Source organism: Euleptes europaea, chromosome 7, assembly GCF_029931775.1.
Source record: "Euleptes europaea isolate rEulEur1 chromosome 7, rEulEur1.hap1, whole genome shotgun sequence".
Classification (NCBI taxonomy): Eukaryota; Metazoa; Chordata; class Lepidosauria; order Squamata; family Sphaerodactylidae; genus Euleptes; species Euleptes europaea.
In genome coordinates, this window is record NC_079318.1 from 67,984,291 (window position 1) to 68,004,170 (window position 19,880).

Genomic DNA, 19,880 nt, shown 5'->3' on the forward strand with positions numbered 1-19,880 from the left:
CATCTTTCTGAAACTTAAGGCAATTTACAATAAAATGTTCAAATTCACAATAAACTGGTGGATGGATGAGCACCTCAAGGATGCTGTATCCTATTTCCAACCAGGGGGAAGCTGTCTGGCATGGAAATTCCTGAAGATCTGGAGATGGTGTCTTGGGAGTATGGAGTTTGTGGAGGGACTGGAACTGAGTGGGTATGTGATGCTGTAGACTTCACCCTCCGAAGCTGGATTTCCTCTGGGGGAACTGGTCTCTAGTCCGGAAATCAGACCAAATCAGTTGTAAAACCAGGAGAACTTCAGGCCCCACCTGGAGGTTGGCAAACACAGGATTGGTCCCCACAAATATATCCCCCCGATGAATGTGACCCATGAAAAGATGAGGAAAAGGAAACATTCGGAAATCCATAGTCAAGTCGTGAGAGCCAGCGTGGTGTAGTGGTTAAGAGCAGTGGACTCTAATCTGGTGAACTGGGTTTGTTTCCGCTCCTCCACATGAAGCCTGCTGGGTGACCTTGGGCTAGTCACAGTTCCCTCAGAACTCTCTCAGCCCCACCTACCTCACAAAATGTCTGTTGTGGAGAGAGGAAGGGAAGGAGATTGTAAGCTGGTTTGATTCTCCTTAAAAAGGTAGAGCTGGTTTGATTCTCCTTAAAAAGGTAGAGAAAGTTGGCATATAAAAACCAACTCTTCTTCTTATTAATGTGGTTCTGTATTCACCATTCTTATGTAAACCCTTCTGAAATGAGTCAGGCCTTTGGGACAGACAGACAAGAAACAGAGGGCATTCTGTAGACTGAAACTCTGCCACTCACATAATTTTTATTTGTTTCTCATATTGTACGTCCTATGAGATAGAGAAGAAAGGGAGAATAACTTCTGTTAATACCAGATCTGTTTGACTGGCCAAGTGTGGTTTCAATTAAGCTAATATTTGAAATACATGTTAATTTTAGGATAGATTTGAATCGGAATGTTTCATTTAAAATAAAGTAATCTTCTCTTGTACAAAATCATAATTATTTTAACACTGCTCTGTTTTACAACAAATCTATGAGGCTGAAATTATAGCTTATTATTATTCACAACAGAGAGCCACCATGGTATAGTGGTTAAGGTGTCGGACTAGGACCTGAGAAACCCAAGTTTAAATCCCCACTCCTGCCATGGAAGCTTGCTGGGTGACCTTGGGCCAGTCATACACTCTCAGCTGTGACCCTGACTAGTATTGGATGGGAGACCTCCAAGAAATACCAGGGGCACAATGCAGAGGCAGGCAATCGAAGGCCACCTCAGAGTGTATATTGCCTTGTAAACCCTACAGGGTCACCATAAGTCAGCTGTGACTTGATAGCAAAAAAAAAAAAAAAAAAACAACCAGTAATTTCTCTGGCATTTGTGATACTTGATCCGTATGTCAGTTATAATTATGAACCTTCAGACTGAAGGATGACTTGAAACCCATAGTAATAGCCCCACTTTACAAACTAGAGAACAGAAGTTGAGAAGAGATAATTTTTGCAAATACCAACTGGTAAATATTGATTTGGCATTTGAACTCATGTCTAGCCCTCTTCTCTTGCCAAGGAAAGAACGGTCTTTTAAGATGAGTTATTGTATTATACCTTCTTTGAATGTTATAGTTGCATATTCAGTGAAGTATTTTAACATTCTATTATTTTTTATCAGTTAACAACTATATACTCAAGAAATATTTTCCATTTTTCATAAAAATCAGAGGTTGATCTATTATTCACTAGAGACGTTAATGGAGCCATAGTTGCATATTCTGTTTGTCCATTCAGTTACATCTGGGTAATATTCTGCTTTCCACTTTCTTGCAAACTCCACTCTTGCCGCTGTCACCATATATTTAAATAATTCATTGTATATTTTTGGCACATTGTCTGGCAAAATATTTAACAACATCTTTTTTGAATCTAGGACAAATTTGATTTTCAATATTCATCATGTACCATTAATAAAAAATATTGAGTGCTGTAGTTTAGTAGCTAATCCTGTGTATTTGTTTATTTATATCCTTTTTTTCTCTCCCTGATTGGGATCCAAGGTGGTGGTAGATTAGGCTGAGATACTGTGATGGTCACTCAGGGAGCTTCCATGGAAGTGTGAGGATTTGAATCCAGTTTTCCTAGGCCCTAGTCCAACACTCTAACCCCTATGCAACGCCAGCCCTCTGGTGAATGTGAGTCAAGGATCACAGATGCCTGATTCAAATCTTGCTGTGGCCGTGAATTCACTGGGTGGCCTGGGGAAAGACATTATTCTCTTATCCCCCTGGCCCCAAACACATTTGAGATAATAATAGTGACCAACTTTACAAGACTTGTAAGAGTGATTGAGGCATGAACACTCTAAAACTGCTTTGTAAATGCCAAGGTTTATACGATGACATTATTAACCTTTCCAGTGTATGTGGCCTTAAAAGAAGTTAACTCTAAATATACTGCTCCCCACAAAAGAACCCTTCATTGATTCTGAAGGAGCGTATACCAGGGCCTCTTGTTTTGCTGCGCTGAAAGCATGTTAGATGGATGATGATCTCTCATGCTTGTGACTTTTGATGTAGAATCTAAGGTCACAATGGCGGGTGGGAATCCGTGCCAGCACAAAGGGCCTTGTACAGTCCCTCCTGGAACTCAGCAACCCCAAGCTGAGAGCGTCCTTTGTGAAAGAAAACGACTGTAGCCAAACTAATATTAACCAGTCTCCACAGACAGCCTGAATGCCCCACTGTTTTACCCTCTTAGAGGGAAAAAAAAAGTTGTACTAAAAGGTCCTTCAGTTTCCAAGTGGAATGGTATAGTACAAAGGAGCATATAGTAATTATGGCACAGGAAAGAGATCCTGTGAAATTGCTAGCATTATTGTGTTAACTTTAAAAAAAAAAACCCTAAAATGATGTAATTGGGAATCTACAGGATCCATTGTTCATTCAGATCTGTTTTGTTTTTTAAAAATTCATAAAAGATGAGCAGAGTCCATTGCCACAGTTATTACCCAAACTTGGCTGAATTTTATGGACTTCCTTAAACTGTGTAAGAAATGAAATACCATAATTAATTTTACGGCCATCAACATTGTTGTGTAATAATTTGTATGTGCAGGCACTTGCGTACCGTATATACTTGCGTATAAGCAGAGTTTTTCAACCCAAAAAAAGGGCTGAAAAAAGCCAACTCGGCTTATACGCGGGTCAATACGGTAGGCGGGGGGAGGGGGGAGGGGGGAGGAGGGATAGAGGGAGGGGGAACTTACCGCCGCTGCCGCCGCCATCCCACACGCCTTCTCTGCGGCCTGGGAGAGGCCTGCAGGGCCTGCCTGAGTGCAGGCAGGCCCCGCCGCCCCCCCCCGCGCCTTCTCTGCGGCCTGGGAGAGGCCTGCAGGGCCTGCCTGAGTGCAGGCAGGCCCCGCCCCCCCCCCCCGCCGCCCCCCCCGCGCCTTCTCTGCGGCCTGGGAGAGGCCTGCAGGGCCTGCCTGAGTGCAGGCAGGCACCGCCGCCCCCCCCCGCCGCCCCCCCGCGCCTTCTCTGCGGCCTGGGAGAGGCCTGCAGGGCCTGCCTGAGTGCAGGCAGGCCCCGCCGCCCCCCCAGCCCCCCCCCGCGCCTTTTTTGAGGCCTGCAGGGCCTGCCTGCGCTCAGGCAGGGCCCCGCTGCCCCCTCCGGCCTGCGTGCCTTCCCTGCCGCCACCTCCAGCTGATCAGCAGGCCTCGTCCTCCCGGTGAGTAAGGGGTTCAGGGGCTCTTCTCCCTCCCCCCTAGGGTGGCGCTGGGGTCAGGGTGGGTGTGGAGGGCCCGGGAGGGGGTGGCACTGGGGTCGGGGTGGGTCTGGAGGGCCCGGGAGGCCGGGCGGGAGGGCGACCTGGGGCAGGGGCATTGTGTAAGCCGGCCCTCGGCTTATACAAGGGTGCCTAATTTCCCCCCATTTTTGGGGTAAAATTAGGCACCTCGGCTTATACGCGGGTCGGCTTATACATGAGTATATACGGTATGTCCTCAATTTGTGGCATATATGCTGTTTCTGGTTTTTTTTTGTGAAATCTGGAATCTTCTCAACTCTTGTTTGTAAAACCAGGTTGACAGCTCAGTGCTGAAATGGACATTGGCCCCAAATGGGTCCTGGATCTCTGAACTCTTTGGCAAGAAGGGATCTTAGACAGTAGAACTCATAAAGTCTTTGCCAAAAGCCTGCATAAAGTACTAGGATCATTTGTTTTGAGGCTGTTGTGTGTTGGTTAATTGTGATGTAATAAAGGAACTCTGGCTATTATGACCCAATCATTTCTGGCTCTGCTTTGGGAGCCAGATCCCATCATTGTGGGCCCAGAGAGTACCCTGTGAATTAGGCCTAGTGTTGCCAGCAATCATCTAGCAACCAGCAGGAGAGGGAGCGGGCAGGAACAGGGGGGATGATGTCACTTGTCACAACGTCACTCCAAGCTAATACCTCAAAGTGGTCAAACCATAGAGTTTTGTCCAAATCCTAGAGCATTGAGCCACTAGAAGTGATGTTACGATGTCAGCTGGTGGGCAACAAGCAGGGGGACCAGGAGGATTGCAACAGGGTCCTTAGAAGCTCCACCCCTAGATGATACAGTCACAAGAGCTCATACCATATTTGGAAGAAGCTAAACAAAAAAGGTTAGGAGCTACATTAATTTCTCAACATAGACATCCTCCCCCTCATAACCAGCGGGCAGAGCTGGTCTGTGCTGAACAACTAGAATTGCTGTGAGGAATAAACTCAATAACTAAAGGCTCTTATGTAGGCTAGTGAGTGGCTCAGAAAAAATTCAGTCAGGGCTGTGAGCAGGCCAGTCTCCATGGAGTGATGAATCGCTCAGTGAGGAGCCCGGCCAGAGTTGGCTGTTATATAAGGCCATTCGGAACCCTTTGGATTCCTCAAGTTCCCCGATCCTTGCTGGGCCTCTGGCCCACAGCAGTGATGGTACTGCTGTGTTTAATTGGGTACCCAAAAGGATGGGTGAAATAAAATTCACTCATGCATATATTAAAATCAAGCCCTTAGGGCAACAAATACAAAGTTGGATTTGTTGCCCTAAGGGCTTTTTAAAAATATATGCATGAGCACTTTGTAAAAAATACATTTCTTTGTTTAATTGAATTTTATTTCACCTAACCTTTTGGGTACCCAACTATGTTTTTAGGATGGGTCATTTTCCCTTCTGTTTTGCCCTACTGCTGTGTTTAGGTCAGCATGTTGCATCTCTGCACAGGTCACTATTGTGGGCATGCCTTTTGTCTGGAAGGAGGCATATCCAGAATAGTAGCTCCCAGAGACACGGTGAACTCCTCTGTACACACAGGTAGTTCTTCTAGAGTATATAACCTTTTGAGTGGAAAAGTACTTTAAATTTTAACTTTGAGTAGGTGGGAGGAATGTGTCTCAGCTATCCAAACTTTAAAAAACACAAGTACAGGGTCAAGATTAAACAAAACCTGCACGCTTAAGAGTCCTGCTGAATCAGATCAGTGGTCCAGCATCCTGTGTCAGACAGTGGCCGACAAGTTGCCCTGGAGTGCCAACGAATGTGGTCTGGAAATCCTTGGCCCAATGTTGCCTCCTAGCAGCTGGTATTCAGAGATTTTCTTCCTCTGAATGTGGAGGTTTCCTTTAGTCACTGTGTCTGGTAGCCATTGTTGAACTATCCTCCATGAATTTATCTAATCTTTCAAAGCCAAACACCTTTTGTATATCCTATTTCATGTATATAGAATAGTAGATGGATGTTTATTTTGATATGCAGAGAATGTTAGAATTCTAATTTATAGAAAGAGAAAGTAGTAGGGATTTAATTGTTTGGATTTGACCTGAGTATTTGCCAAAGTCCACCATTCCTATCCACAGAGACCACCCAGAGAGAGAGAGAGAGAGGATCTTGGATAGGGACAAGTTCCGTTTGCTATATCAGAGAGGAGCTGCTAATGCCTTGCAGGTCTATTGAGCAAGCAAGAAAACTGATCTGCAAGTGGTCATATTGCAAAAATGAGCGCCAGTAGTGTGGTAAAGTACAAAGTTTATCAAGTGTAAAATGGCAACTGAGAGACACTGTACCCACATTGGTTTAAAAGCAAGACATAAAAATCAACATTGCTAGGTTATATGGAGATTAAGAGTTTCTCTGCTAGTCATCTGCCAAACAAATGAAACCTCATTGGTACAGTTGGGTTGTCATTTCTTAAACACACTCTTTACGGGAAAGTTTTAGTCTAAGAGAGATACTGAAGCCTAAAGTCATTGCAAAATGAGTACTATGATTGAGACATAAACAGTAAACTTTATCAAAATGGAGGGAGCTGGAATGTTTTCTTTTCCAATGTTCTTGCATTGCGTTGTGTCAATATTCTCCACATGTGCACAATTATAATATGATTTAGAGCTCATATGTGTGTGTGCAATAACCCATTCAGATGTGCAGTTTCTGAGTACATTAAGCATCTAGACTGTCCTCCTATTGTATATCCTTATCTGTTGTTTGTTTGTTACAGGGTGTAAATATACGTTCACTAACATTACAGTTTCCCTTGAGGGGTAATGACTTGTCAACTGTATAGGTGACCATTTAAAAGGTCCTACTCCTGAGCAGGACCACATGGTTGGATCTTAAAAGTTTATATGACAGTAGATACTTCTTAAGGTACTCTGGGATTGTACCCAGAAATATAAAGTAGCCCGTGAAGTTCCTGGAAATTATTGTATTTCCTTCTGCTTACATCTGACAACAACTGAGCAGCAATATTTTGGACCTGATTGCAGTTTCCAAATGGTCTTCACGAGCATCCCTGCATAGAGCACGTTGCAGTGGTTTACTTTAGACATTACCAAGGCATGAATTATTGACAGTAGAAAGAATAAGTGGCATTTCTATAGTGCTTTAGAGTGTTCGAAGCAGTTTGGGTATATTACAGTGCCATCCTAAGCATCCTTTTAACCCCGTTGCTTTCAGTGGACTCAGAACAGTATAACCGTGCTTAGGATGGCACTGCTAGCTCCATAAGCCATACAACAGCCCTGTACAGAGAGGTCAGTCGGACCAAATGGGTACAGTTAGCCAAAAGAAATTCTGTAAAAAATAAATAAAAAATCATTACTAGCACAGAGTAAATGCCATGACAAATTATGTGAACACAAGTCCTCGGTCCATGCATTTTGTACCAAAGGATAATCTTGTATAGTACACACTTTTATGGTAAAAATAGAAAGTGCTCTGTTACAAAAATTATTGTGCTGCTAATGAGAGTCTTGTTACGTGCAGTCAGCTCTTGCCTGCTGTCTCACCTGGAGAGGACAATAACTTCCAGTAACAATGGGGTGCATTAAATTCAAGAGCAATGGAAGCCAGAAAGTTCCACTAAAGGAAAAGTAATTACTGCACAGGGTGTGTCCCGCACAGCACTTTGTTGGTTTGTCTTTTCTTTTTAACCTTGGCAGTATGATTAAAGTGATTGCGTCTTTAGCTGAAGTCATGACTGCCCTTTCAGTGCCATTTAGCTTAAGTAACAACTCATTTGGGTATGCAAATTGAAACCTAGCCATGAGTAAATAGGAGATGGTTCAGAAATGCCAGCATCTAAAGGCATGTTGAACTTTGGACCTTTCAACTTGTCGTTGGTAAGTTAGAATGGTTATTAGACTTGTTCGAAGTTCCCTGGTCTTTGAACACTAGTGTACTGCAGTCTCTAGAGATTTAGTTGTGAGCCAAGAACTCCCTGGTTCAGATCTCACCTGTGCCGTAAACTTGCTAAATGTCCTTGGGCAAGTAAATTTCAGCTGAACCTTTCTTCCATGTTGGTTGTAAGTATGAGAGACAGCATGTGTGGGAGGTGCTCGAAACTCTTGGCATACATTGTGCAAATGTTAAATAGTATGTTCTTCTTGATCACTTCCAGTTAATTTTTATATGATGCCAGTTTTAATCATTAGATGTATGTCTCTTTTAAATGCTGAGACAGACTTGTACCAGAAGATGTTTACCATTTCCACAACTGCTGGTTTCTCCCCTGAAATGGACATGCATCTCACCAATCTGAAATTCCATTGACATTCGGCTATCCATGCAACTGATAAGCATGTTTCTCAGACAAAAGTTACTATTTAAATCTCTTTCTATTCAGCGTGTTCAGCATTTGGTGGTATCCCATTACATGAACAGGAGACGAGTGCTCCTTACGTACATGTAATGGGGAGGGGGCGTAATTCAACAATGCAGCATCTTCTTTGCCTGTAGAAGGTCCTGGGTTCATTCTTTGACATCTCCAGTAGAAGATCAGGTAGGATGTGAAAGACCTCAGCTGGAGACCCCAGAGAGTTGCTGCCAGGCATAGTAGACAACACTGACTTTGATAGATCAGTGGTCTGACTCCTTGTAAGGCAGCTTCACATGTCCTGCTTACCCAAAGGTTCCATTTAATCCAGCATCCTTTTCTCACAGTGGCCAACCAAATGTCTCTAAGAAACCCAAAAGATGGATAAGAAGGCAGCAGCCCTCCCTTGCTTTCCCCCCTCAAGAGGTATTCAGTAACATTAACTTGTGGGTTTTACTAATAATGGCTAATAGCTGTTGTTTACCAAGTAGAGGTGCCCTGACCTGGATAGCCCAGGTTAGCCCAGTCTCATCAGGTCCTGGAAGCTAAGCAGGGTCGGCCTTGGCTAGTGTTTGGATAGGAGACCTCCAAGAAATACCAGGGTCGTGATGTCGAGGCAGGCAATGGCAAGCCACCTTTGAAAGTCTCTTGCCTTGAAAACCCAACAGGGTCACCATAAGCCAGCTGTTACTTGACAGCACTTTCCACCACCACACCAAGTAGAGGAGCTGAGAACCATAGAGAGGAAGGGAGGGACTGGGAAACATGCATACATGACCTGTCCTGTCAATATGGGTCAATACAGCCCCCTTTTGAACTTTGGCCAGTTACTAATCCTTTAGCTGAGATCTCTAGGGGTTTTTCCCAAGAGAACTAGAAATCTGAATTAAAAAAAATCCTTAAGAATCTGAAAGTACAAGGTAGGCTTTCCTGAAAAGATATGGAAAGTTGTTAAGGCAGTTCTTTCAGGGGGGAAAGCAAAACAAACAAAAACAGGAAAGGCAGGGAAAGATTCATGAATTAATTATCCCATTAGTTTTTGCATGCAGGCTGTACAGAACAGGAGACAGTGTCTGCTCTGTAATTTGTGTTGTAATTGTGCCTTACATGTAGATTTAAACATTTCTCTGGAGTTTCCTTTAAACGTGCTACCAGATAATGAGCTTAATTCTGCTAGCCTTGAGCTATGTGAATTAAATGAGCTCCATTTTGACACCAAATCTCATCACATATCATTATATTAAAAACCTCTTTGTTAAAAAAAATAGCGTCATGCGAAAAGTTCTCAAATGAGAACTTCAGCCAGTAGAAGCAGTTATTTACTATAACCCACTGAATAATTAGATGCACTTTGAAAAAGGAGATGTCAACGTATGTTAACATCTGCAAGGATTGCCAAATTTCTGTAGAGCTCTCACCAAATTGTGTAGCTCCCCTTTCTACTTTCGCTGGTCATTACCAAGATGCAGATTATATTTTCTGTTCTGTTTCTATAAGAACAAACTGTTCATCACGGATATGAATCCAATCTATTAGGACAGAAAAACTCATAACATCTAGCTGACACAGGGTTATTCAAATACTTTTTCTCAGTTTGTTTAAAAAAACCGAGTCTAGCTCTGAAGACTGCATAATTCAACTGCACATCTTACTTAAGGGCTAAACTAGGCATGATAGCAGCAGATCCATGAATTGGGGCTGGATTGTAGCCAAATTCTGATAAAGCAAGGAGTGGCTTGTGGGATGTTTAAAAATAGAATGGGTGTGTAGGACAGTTTTACGCTTCCACCTTTTCCTACCCTAGTACAGCTTTTTAAGAAGCTGTTCTTCTCCTACCATGGAATACTCCTGGTCATAGAACTGAAATGGGAGAAAAACAGCTTTAAGGTAAAGGGTGGGGTGGACAGTGAAGGGTTTAACTTCCTCCTCCTGCTCTTGCTAAACCTTTATGCCTCTTCTCGCTCCCCCCCCCCATTTTTATAGATTCAGGGTAATTTTGCCATCACATCTAGTTGTGCCCTAAGAATGTTTTCTTGGAAAACTTTGTGCGCTCAATAAAATAGACACCAGATTTTACAGCACTCAAAATTTCATGTCATCCTCCACTCCATAGTCCAGCTGCCCAGTTTTAGCATGCAGACAGAGCCAAAGTAAAACGGTCGCTAAGCAGATACGAAGGTGCCCTCGTGGTGTTTCCAGGTGATCATTGAGTTTACCATTGTGTGTGTGTAACTACTTGGCAAGGAGAATTTCGGCCTGAAGCATTCGTCCCCAGACTTCAGTTCAGAGGCGACTCGTTGACAAAACAATGTAAAGTACAAGTGAATGTAGAAAATTACAGAACTCATTGCCATCGTGATCAGCCTAAAGGCCTACATTGCAGTGTACTTTATCCAGGTCTGTAGGCCTAATCTTTTCTCTTTTGTGGTCCGGGACAGTGTCTTGTCGAAAACTACCTTGTGAGTTCATGGCAGTGGCAAGATCACAGTCCTTTCTCTATGCTACGCCAGCTCCCGTGTCACTAAATTACTGGCCATTGTGTTAGCTGGTTACATGCAGCAACATCTTAGTTCTTAAATCGCTTCGGCTGCACTTCCTCTATATCAGAGGTCTTCAGCCCAGGAGCTGGAACCTCAGGTGTGTCATGAGGCCCTACCTGCTGGATCACAAGTCCCTATAAGAGCTGCCATTTTTGAGCAGCTTTTTGAAAGGACTTGCTTTTAGTGCGCATGCGTACAACCCATAGTTAAGGAGTGTTTGGTGTTTGCTGGTTCCTTTTATAGCCTTGGTCCCCAGGAAGTCAAGGCTCAAATCCTATCCTAGCAAATAAGTGATTTGCTGCCTCATCTTCCATTTTCTTTCTGTAGAGAATTCTAACGCATTTGTCAGGAAAAGCGGGGTTGGAATAAGCCTTGGATCATTAAAATTTGATCTGGGAACCAGGAGAATAATTCCTTTCCTCCTCGTACTTCAAGTAGACTCTTCGTAACCCCTCTGCTCTGCTCTGCTCTGCTCCAAGGGCAATGTGGCCAATATACAGCCTGCCTGGCTAACCTTCAGGCATTGGTGTGAAGTTGTCTGTGAAGAAATAGCTCTCTCCTTTCAGGTATCCAGCTCTTATTAGGCGCTCTAAATTGAAAGTTTTAGTAGTTGTCAGGCAGAGGTATCTGGGTATTATAATCCTACCTCGGCAGTGGGTTTTGCTGGACACCCTTGAGCAAACTGCAATTGGTTGGAAGTTAGTTCTTGAAGAAGAAATATTTGTATAACACATAATTGATTTTGGGATCTGTTACCGTTGCCTGCAAGTCATGTTTAATATGGATCCCATCCTGTGGTGTTGGCAGTCTTTGCTTAACATGGTTTGTGATCTTTGTCATTTAATTCAACAGTTTGTTCTAGGAGGGGACACTCAAAGTTCACAGCACATTCCACTCTGTAAAAAGACCTGGAGTTGTAATTCATTCACTTCTGAATAAAAATAGCTACAGTTTTTCAATCTGACGGTTTTACTGTGATAACCTCAGATGACTTTTATGGTGTATGCATTGGTATGGGACGCCTCGGTGCCTTTCCCAGATGGCTGATTTTCTCATGGCCTCCTGCTGTATCAGGGCATCAAACCACCAGCATCCCTGCGTAGAAGAGGGAGGGCTGTTACTGTCAAGTAGCTACTATTGCTAATTTGGTGGGCTGTTGCAGATTCTTTTTTATGTAATGTTCTCAGATCTGGGAGGCTTAAGTGGAATCAAGGAAGAAGGAACAGGATTGTTGTGGCCACTGATTACATTCTAAAGCTTCACCCGTTTTTACATTTTCCTGACCAGTTCAAAAACTCTAGAATCTCAGTGTTAATCTCAGCAGTGAGTCGCCAAAGCCTCTGTTTCCCCATCTGCAAAATAAGAGTAACAGTGATCTGCTTCCAAGTGCTGTGTGATTCTCTGACAAAGTGCCACACATGCAGGAATTGGTGGCGTGTGTAGAATTCGGGAACCTGGAAAAAAAAACTCTCTCGCTCTTCCTTTCTTGATAGCTGAAACAGGATTTCCAAGGATCATGGTATAGAGCTTAGGTATGCTGTGGAACCCTCTGCTCCTTTTCATGATAAGTAGAAACAGAATGCATTGCATGAATAAACAAAGTATGTGTGTGTGTGTAAAGCGCTGTCAAGTCGCAGCCAACTTATGGCGACCCCTTTTGGGGGTTTTCATGGCAAGAGACTATCAGCGGTGGTTTGCCAGTGCCTTCCTCTGCACAGCAACCCTGGTATTCCTTGGTGGTCTCCCATCCAAATACTAACCAGGGCTGACCCTGCTTAGCTTCTGAGATCTAACGAGATCAGACTAGCCTGGGCCATCCAGGTCAGGGCAAACAAAGTATACAAATACATAATTCTTACAATGTTTATTATATGGTTTATACTGCTATTGCATTTAAGTTGTAATCAGCCTTCAGTCAGATTGAGTCAGAGTATAAATAAAGTAAAAGGTAACAGTCCCCTGTGCAAGCACCGGGTCATTCCTGACCCATGGGGTGACGTCACATCCCGACGTTTCCTAGGCAGACTTTGTTTACGGAGTGGTTTGCCAGTGCCTTCCCCAGCCATCTTCCCTTTACCCCCAGCAAGCTGGGTACTCATTTTACTGACCTTGGAAGGGCGGAAGGCTGAGTCAACCTTGAGCCGGCTACCTGAAACCAACTAAAGTAAATAAAGTAAAAATAACGGCTCAGCAGATGCATAATTTGTGTTACATTTGGCTCCGAATTGGTGCCCCAGGATTATCATCAGGATTAATATCATAGTGATTCTGATATCAGTTTAGCAGCTTCCTCATACCTAAGGAACATGTCTTCTGAAGATGCCCAATCCTGAGCGTCCTCTGGAACTATTACTGGAACTATGTTTTGATTGTTTCCAGTAGCTGCATTTGGAAGCTTCTGCACTCAACGACAATATTTATTTATTAGAAAAAATTGTACTGATTTCTTGGAGTTCAAAGCATTTTGACAAACTGTTTAAAATATATCAAAAAGACAACACAAGCAATGCTGGTGTTTTCCTGAAGCATTTAGGAGCTTAGTTAATCAGCCACAATGTGTAAGCAGTTTTGGGGAACATGGAAGTTGGTTTCTAGTGAGAACTTTGATGATTACATGAAAGAACTTGGTGTGGGCTTTGCTACTAGGAAGATTGCTGGTGTTGCCAAGCCTAATGTCACAATCAGTTGCAACGGGGATCTCATAACCATCAGAACAGAAAGCACTTTCCAAGAACACGGAGATTAGCTTCAAGCTGGGAGAAGAGTTTGATGAGACAACAGCAGATGATAGGAAAGTAGAGTCTTGTGACACTAGACAATGGATGTCTCAATCACGTGCAGAAATGGGATGGGAAACAGACCATGATTAAAAGAAAGATAGCTGATGGAAAGCTGACTGTGGAGTTCACAATGAGCAATGTTGTCTCCACCAGAATACATGAAAAGGCATGAGGTCTCTTGCCACCTGATGGATAGGACCTTGAGGCAGAAGATAAATCTCGGTTCACAGAGCAACAACCCTGCAAGGCTAATTGCTTCTAAGAACTGACTTATTTATTGGCCAGCTCCAGAGTAGCCTTGTATCGTCTGAAGTATTGTGGTTATTCAATAAAATGCTCACCTTTGGGAATAAAAAAAAAGACAACACAAGCAGACATATTGTGTTAAAAGCTAAAGACGATGGTGCTTTACCATCAACATCTTTTGCTCACCCATCCTTTTTTTAAAAAATTTTTTGCTTATCATTCAGCCTTTTGAAGAGTTCTGGAGAACTTGGAAGCTTGTCCACTACTTGTAATATTGTAATGGCTACTACTAAAAGGTATTGCTGTGTCTTTGGATCTTCAAGCCAATAGCTCTAGGGCGAACTTATTCCTGTTGATTTCATAACAGTTACCTTAATTATAGTTCCTTTAACAAATCAGAATATTTAACTAGCCGTGTCCTTTGGTTTTTATGCAAGTGCTCTATGTATTTATTCAAATGTTTAGGCTCTGCTATGCTAAGAGCTTGGTGTTGGTTGTTATACTAAAAAGCAGAGATCACATGAACGCTTAAAATCAACATGCAATATAATGCCATTAAAATCCCATCTTCCACCTGTTCCTTGGCTGACATGTTGGTATCCCCAAGTATTATGCTCCCCAAATTGTAGCTGACAGGCAAAATGTTGCCTGTGTTTCTTCTGATGTGGCTCACAGACTGAAGTTTTTAAATTTGAGTTGTATTTTCTTGTATTCCCTCCACCCCCCAGCATGCAATATGGGTGACATTAATCTACCGGTATATCTCTTTGCTGAGTGAGAGCTAGGAAGGAAGGTGCCCTCCTGTTACCATAAATGCTTATCAGATTGATTATTTAGTTGGTCAGTTGTAAATGATGCTGTGAAGCTTCAAAATAAGGGTGTTTTTTTTTAAACTGTGTGTTTCTCCTGCGGTTAGTTACTGAAGGTTCTTTTATACAATCAGAAAATCAAATGATAAAGCTTTCCTGAGACATTGCCACTTCATGCTTAAAATGGGTGTGCATGCTTGTATGTTCTTGGTGTATGCTTGTGGTGTGTGTGAATTTCCCTACGCTTAGAAAAATAATACATCCAAGATGAGGCTGAAGTTTGCACAATCCAAGTATTGTATATAGGTATAAAATAGAAATGGAATGTGAAATGGTATGGTATAGCCCAATCAATCTTTTCAGATCTCAGAAGCTAAGCAGGGTCGGTACTTGGATGGGAGACCACCAAGTAAGGCACTGGCAAACCACTCCTGCTTAATCACTTACCTTGAAAACCTTATGGGGTTATCATAAAATAGAAAGCTCAGCTTTGGTTCATTCTGGACTTCCTAATCAGCAGGTCTGGTTGCTAGCAAAACCTATCCCTTAGCTAGCATTTAATCATCTTTTGTTTAAAGCTTCTGCATTTAGCAATTGTTTCAAAGGGAGCAGGAGAAGCTATTGATGCTTGTGGGGCAGTATATTTTCAAGGACATTGGAAGTATATTTTCAAGGACTTGCTGGAATTTGAAGCTGTGTATGGAATCTGAAGGCTTACTTCCACCGCTTTCTTCTTGAGAAAGCATGAGTCCCAAATTAACATCTTGTGTCCTGAACTTCTGACAGTAACGTGCCTGTTGTTGTATCTTCCTCTTTGCACTGTTGACCTGATTTTTTATAATTCTGCAGGAATGAGTCACTGACCACATTATTCTGGGGAATCCTGTTGATTTTGATAGCCCCCGTGGAAGACTGATATTTGTAAGTGTACTCCTGAGTCAGTTCCTGCTTAGGTCCTTTCCCCAGTGAAAGGGTTTTAGAAGTCAGTTCTTTTGAATTCTCCAGTGGGATCCAGCATGGAATAATGCACAGACAAGTGGATTAGGACTTGGGTTCCTTATTACTTGGGCATGAAACCACTGACTGGCTTTGAGCGAGCGTAGCCAACATCTTAGTAGGGCCTGAAGATATCCCAGAATTACAACTTATCTCCAGACTTCAGAGATCAATTGTCTTGGAGAAAATGTTTGTTTTGGAGGGTAGACTCTATGGCATTATAGCCTGTTGAGGCCCATCCCCTATGCAAACCCTGCCCACCCATGGCTCCACTCCCAACTCTGTAGGAATTTCCAAATTGGCAACCCTACTTTGAGCTGTAGGGGCAGAGACTGTGGTTCAGTGATAGAGCATCTGCTTTATATTCAGGATGTTCCAGGTTCAATCCCTGACACCTCCAGGAAAATGGATTGGGTAATAGACATTGGGAAAGATCCTTTCCTGACGCCTTGGAGAATTGCTGCCGGTCAGAGTAGACAATACTGACCTTGTTAAAACCAGTTGTTTGACTCAGTATAAAGCAGCTTCATTTGTTCATCAGTGAGACTCTTTTAGCTTCACTCCCACCACCGAAACTGAAATGTGTCCTACCTCATGTAGTTGTGGGAAGGTGAATTAAGATAAGAGGTTGTAAAATACTTTGCAAGATAAATGTGCCAAGTACTTGATTATGATTACAGGTTAGGAAAGCTGATTCACTTGAGTATTCCTGTAGGATAATAATTTTACCACCTAAAGCCACTTCCATAAGTCACTTCAGATCAAAGTTCAAAGGTGTTTGAACCATAAATCTTTTCAACAGCCTAATAACACAAGACTAAAGTCCACCAACTGCTTTAGTATAAGAGAACCAAATTTGATTCATGATTTTATCCTCGTTACCTTCATTTGAAACACAACACTATTTATCCCACTTGATACATACATGAAAATATATGCCTGCACTCTGTTTTAGTGACACAGAGCTATAAAAAATTCTGGACATTTTGAAACAATGTGGGAAAAAATGTTTTTTCTTCTGATTCCCCCCCCCCCGAAAAAAAGCTCCAAGGGGGGGGAAACTCAAGACATTTTGGGGGAAATTAAATTATATGCAATTGTTTCTTTTAAAATCAAACCTAAACTTTTTTTACTGCTTTAATAGCATAAAATGCATTGTCACAGCAAATAGCAATGTACTTCTTGACATATTTCTAAAATTGAAAAGTAATGAACACAGAGAATATTAGAGAGAAAGAGAGGGCTGCACCTGTGCTAGCTTACAGGGCTGCGCCTGTGCTAGCTTAGCACACGTATATCTTTGTTTTCATCATCTGAGAGGTAGGAAAAAATAAAAGTTGAAAATAGAAAACACAGGTTTTGAAGTAAATAAAAGATTGCTTGGACAGAAAGCGTCTCATATAGTCACAATTCAGACTAGCAAAAATCACCCCTCTCTGTTGCCTTGCACTGTGTCAAAGTGATTGTATCCCTGCTTTCATCTCTGCATGTACAAGACTTAGAGCCAAGCATTTCTTCTGACACAATTTCAAAACTCATTGAATAAAATCTTGCAAATCATCTAGTGCATATTCTGCTGCTCCCAGGTGTATATAGTTATTTTATTAAAAATTATACTGAAGTGCTATGTGTTGCTTGCTGCTGCCCTTGCTCTATTGCTTGCACTGTGCAAAGTACATTTTCCTTTCTACTCGCACATCGCTGAATCCAACCCTGAGAGAGTGTGACCTGTCTAAGGCAACATCAGTCTGTAGCAGAGAAAGACACGGAGACCTTAAAATTTAGCCAGGTCTCCCATGGATAAGGGGATCTCATTGTTCCCTAAAACACATTTATTCTCTATTGAGTGTATTCTGCTTTATTTGTTTACCAGCCTTCTGTAAATGATGACTCCTTGTAAATCCTTACCATTAATCCCTAGGTACCAACCCTTTATTCTGATAAAATTGTCCGGTGGGAGTTTCCGTCCAGCGGAAACATCTCTCCTTAGTGTTGCTTGGAGATAAGTTGGATTCTGTGTTATCAGTGCAGACTCAGAGCACTACTTCCCTTTTCCTGCCGCATGTGTTTTGCATGATGCTCATTCTCTCTCCCTCCCTGCTGCCCCCTCCCCTCACCCAGGGAAGCAAATGTTATTGCAAACTCTCGGACGTTTGCTGTTCCACCCATATCCGCTTGCTATAATTAGAAATCTTCAGAGTCTCTGACCCCCCTCCCCTGAAGAACAACCCCATTGTTACCATAGCCTTAGATATCATGTCTAGTTAATTTATTATCAGTAACTAAACATTGGTCCTTAGTAATGTGTTTATTAATAGAGACCCTAAACTAATATGATCCAGGTGAAAGGCAGACTGTGAAGAAGGTTTGCTGAGCTTGAGCTGATCTGGGGGATTTGCTGTCTGGTCCGGAACCCCATGTGCTCAGATAGTACCAGAAAGACAGGATGTAAACGTAATAATCCAAAATGTATTCTGGGCATATTAGTGTGCCATATGAGAACTGCGAAAGGTCCCTTTGAGCTCACTCGCACAGAGGCGGCCTGCTATGTCTTCATGATAAATACTCTGGCTTTGCCTCTTTCCAGTCAGCCAAGGAGTGGCTAGGGGCTGTGGCTCAGTGGGAGAGCATCTGCTTGGCATGCAGAAGGTCCCAGGTTCAATCCTCAGCATCTCCATTTAAAGGGACTAGGCAGGTAGGTGATGTGAAGACCCCTGCCTGAGACCCTGGAGAGCCGCTGCCGGTCTGAGTAGACAATACTGACTTTGATGGACCAGGGGTCAGATTCTGTAGAAGGCAGCTTCATGTGTTCATTGACACTGGAATGGTTGTATCGTTCAGCCACTCCCAACACAGAGGCACAGCAGAATCATTTGCCTGTATGAGAGGTGCCTTGTGGTATGTGTGTGAGTCGCTGCTCTGGAGGCTTTGCTCCTTCCTATCTGTGAGCAAGCAGTCCTAACTGCTTTACAGTCTAAACATTAACATTTTAGTGAAGAAGCCTCGTGTCTCAGGTTTTAATCAGGGTGCCTCTGTTCTCAAAGGTTTGAGAAAATCTGCCACTGTGTTGTGTGGATGTTCTTTAAAATGTGTTTTTTTAACCTCATATGCCACTTTTCATGCTTTTTTTTTTGCCGTCAAGTTGTAGCTGGCTCATGGTGACCCTGTAAAGTTTTCAAGGCAAGAGACATTCAGAGGTGGTTTGCTGTTTCCTGCCTCTGAGTAGCGGCCCTGGTATTTCTTGGTGGTCTCCCATCCAAGTACTAACCAGGCCCGACCCTGCTTAGCTTCTGAGATCTGATAAGATTGGACTAACCTATTCAATACATCAGTTAGGTATAGTTCTGTCTGTAAACTTCGGTTGCGGTCTGTTTTCTGAACCTCTCAAATATTGTTATTGAGACAAGCCAAAGAACATGTCTCCGTACAACACATAATTGATGGAATTTATTGCCAAAGCATAGTGTGATGATATGCAGCATAGATGTCTTAAGATTACTCATCTTTGCTTTTGGAATGTGCTCATTGTATGCTGTGATTGCAATCAAAGTGCATCTAGAAGATTCTCCATTTTGTTGTGTGAACAGATGAACCTTTTCTATATAGAGCCAGCAATTCCTGTGCGTTTCCTTCAAGCAGGTCAACTGAAAGTCCCCGAGCTTTTGATTTTTTGTATGAAACCTGGAAATGTGAAAATAAAGCCATGTGGAAATAAAGTAGTATGAAAATAATTGAGTTGATAGTTCATGCATTTAAGTTCATGCAGAGGAAACTAGAAAATAAATGATACACTCAAGGCACTGTTTTAAGAGGTGGAAGCATATGGTTGCCAGAAGGGTGCTTGCCTCACGGGAAATTGCCCTTGACAGGAATGTCTACAAGTACTGAATGGGTATATCAGACCACTGCAGCTGTCTCTGTTGCTTTGTATGAATTGTGGGAGATACACAACATTCATAAGTGCTGCTCTAGCTCTAATAGCTGAGCAGATAACTGAAGGGATAGCATCCATGATGAATTTTAGGCGTGATTATTCGCATGAATGTTCTGATTCATCACTGACGTGTGGCAAAGTTGCCATATAGTGCCTCCTAGCCCGGTCGAAATGTCATTTTTAAAGGAACATTGTGCCATAGCCTTGTATTGGTGACATACCGAATTCACACAGAACAGTCAGCATGCCAAATAAATGAATTAATATATAACAGTTGTGCCCTCGTCATCTCAACTAGCTGCTTAAATTTGCTTATTGTAAATCTTAGGGCTGTGTCCCATTAACAGTTGAAAGAGTGTTGAGACCTTGATTCCTTTGGAACACACAAACAAATGAATCATAGAATCATAGAGTTGGAAGGGACCACCAGGGTCATCTAGTCCAACCCCCTGCA

At 42.6% G+C, this 19,880-nt stretch overlaps 1 protein-coding gene and 1 pseudogene across 2 annotated transcripts in view; both read left to right on the forward strand.

Annotated features, from left to right (window-relative positions):
• Window positions 1–19,880, forward strand: part of SPTBN1 (spectrin beta, non-erythrocytic 1) — a 176,883-nt gene that overhangs the window by 54,917 nt on the left and 102,086 nt on the right. The gene's annotated exons all lie outside the window — the stretch shown is intronic.
• Window positions 13,199–13,639, forward strand: LOC130480196 (fatty acid-binding protein, adipocyte-like; annotated as a pseudogene).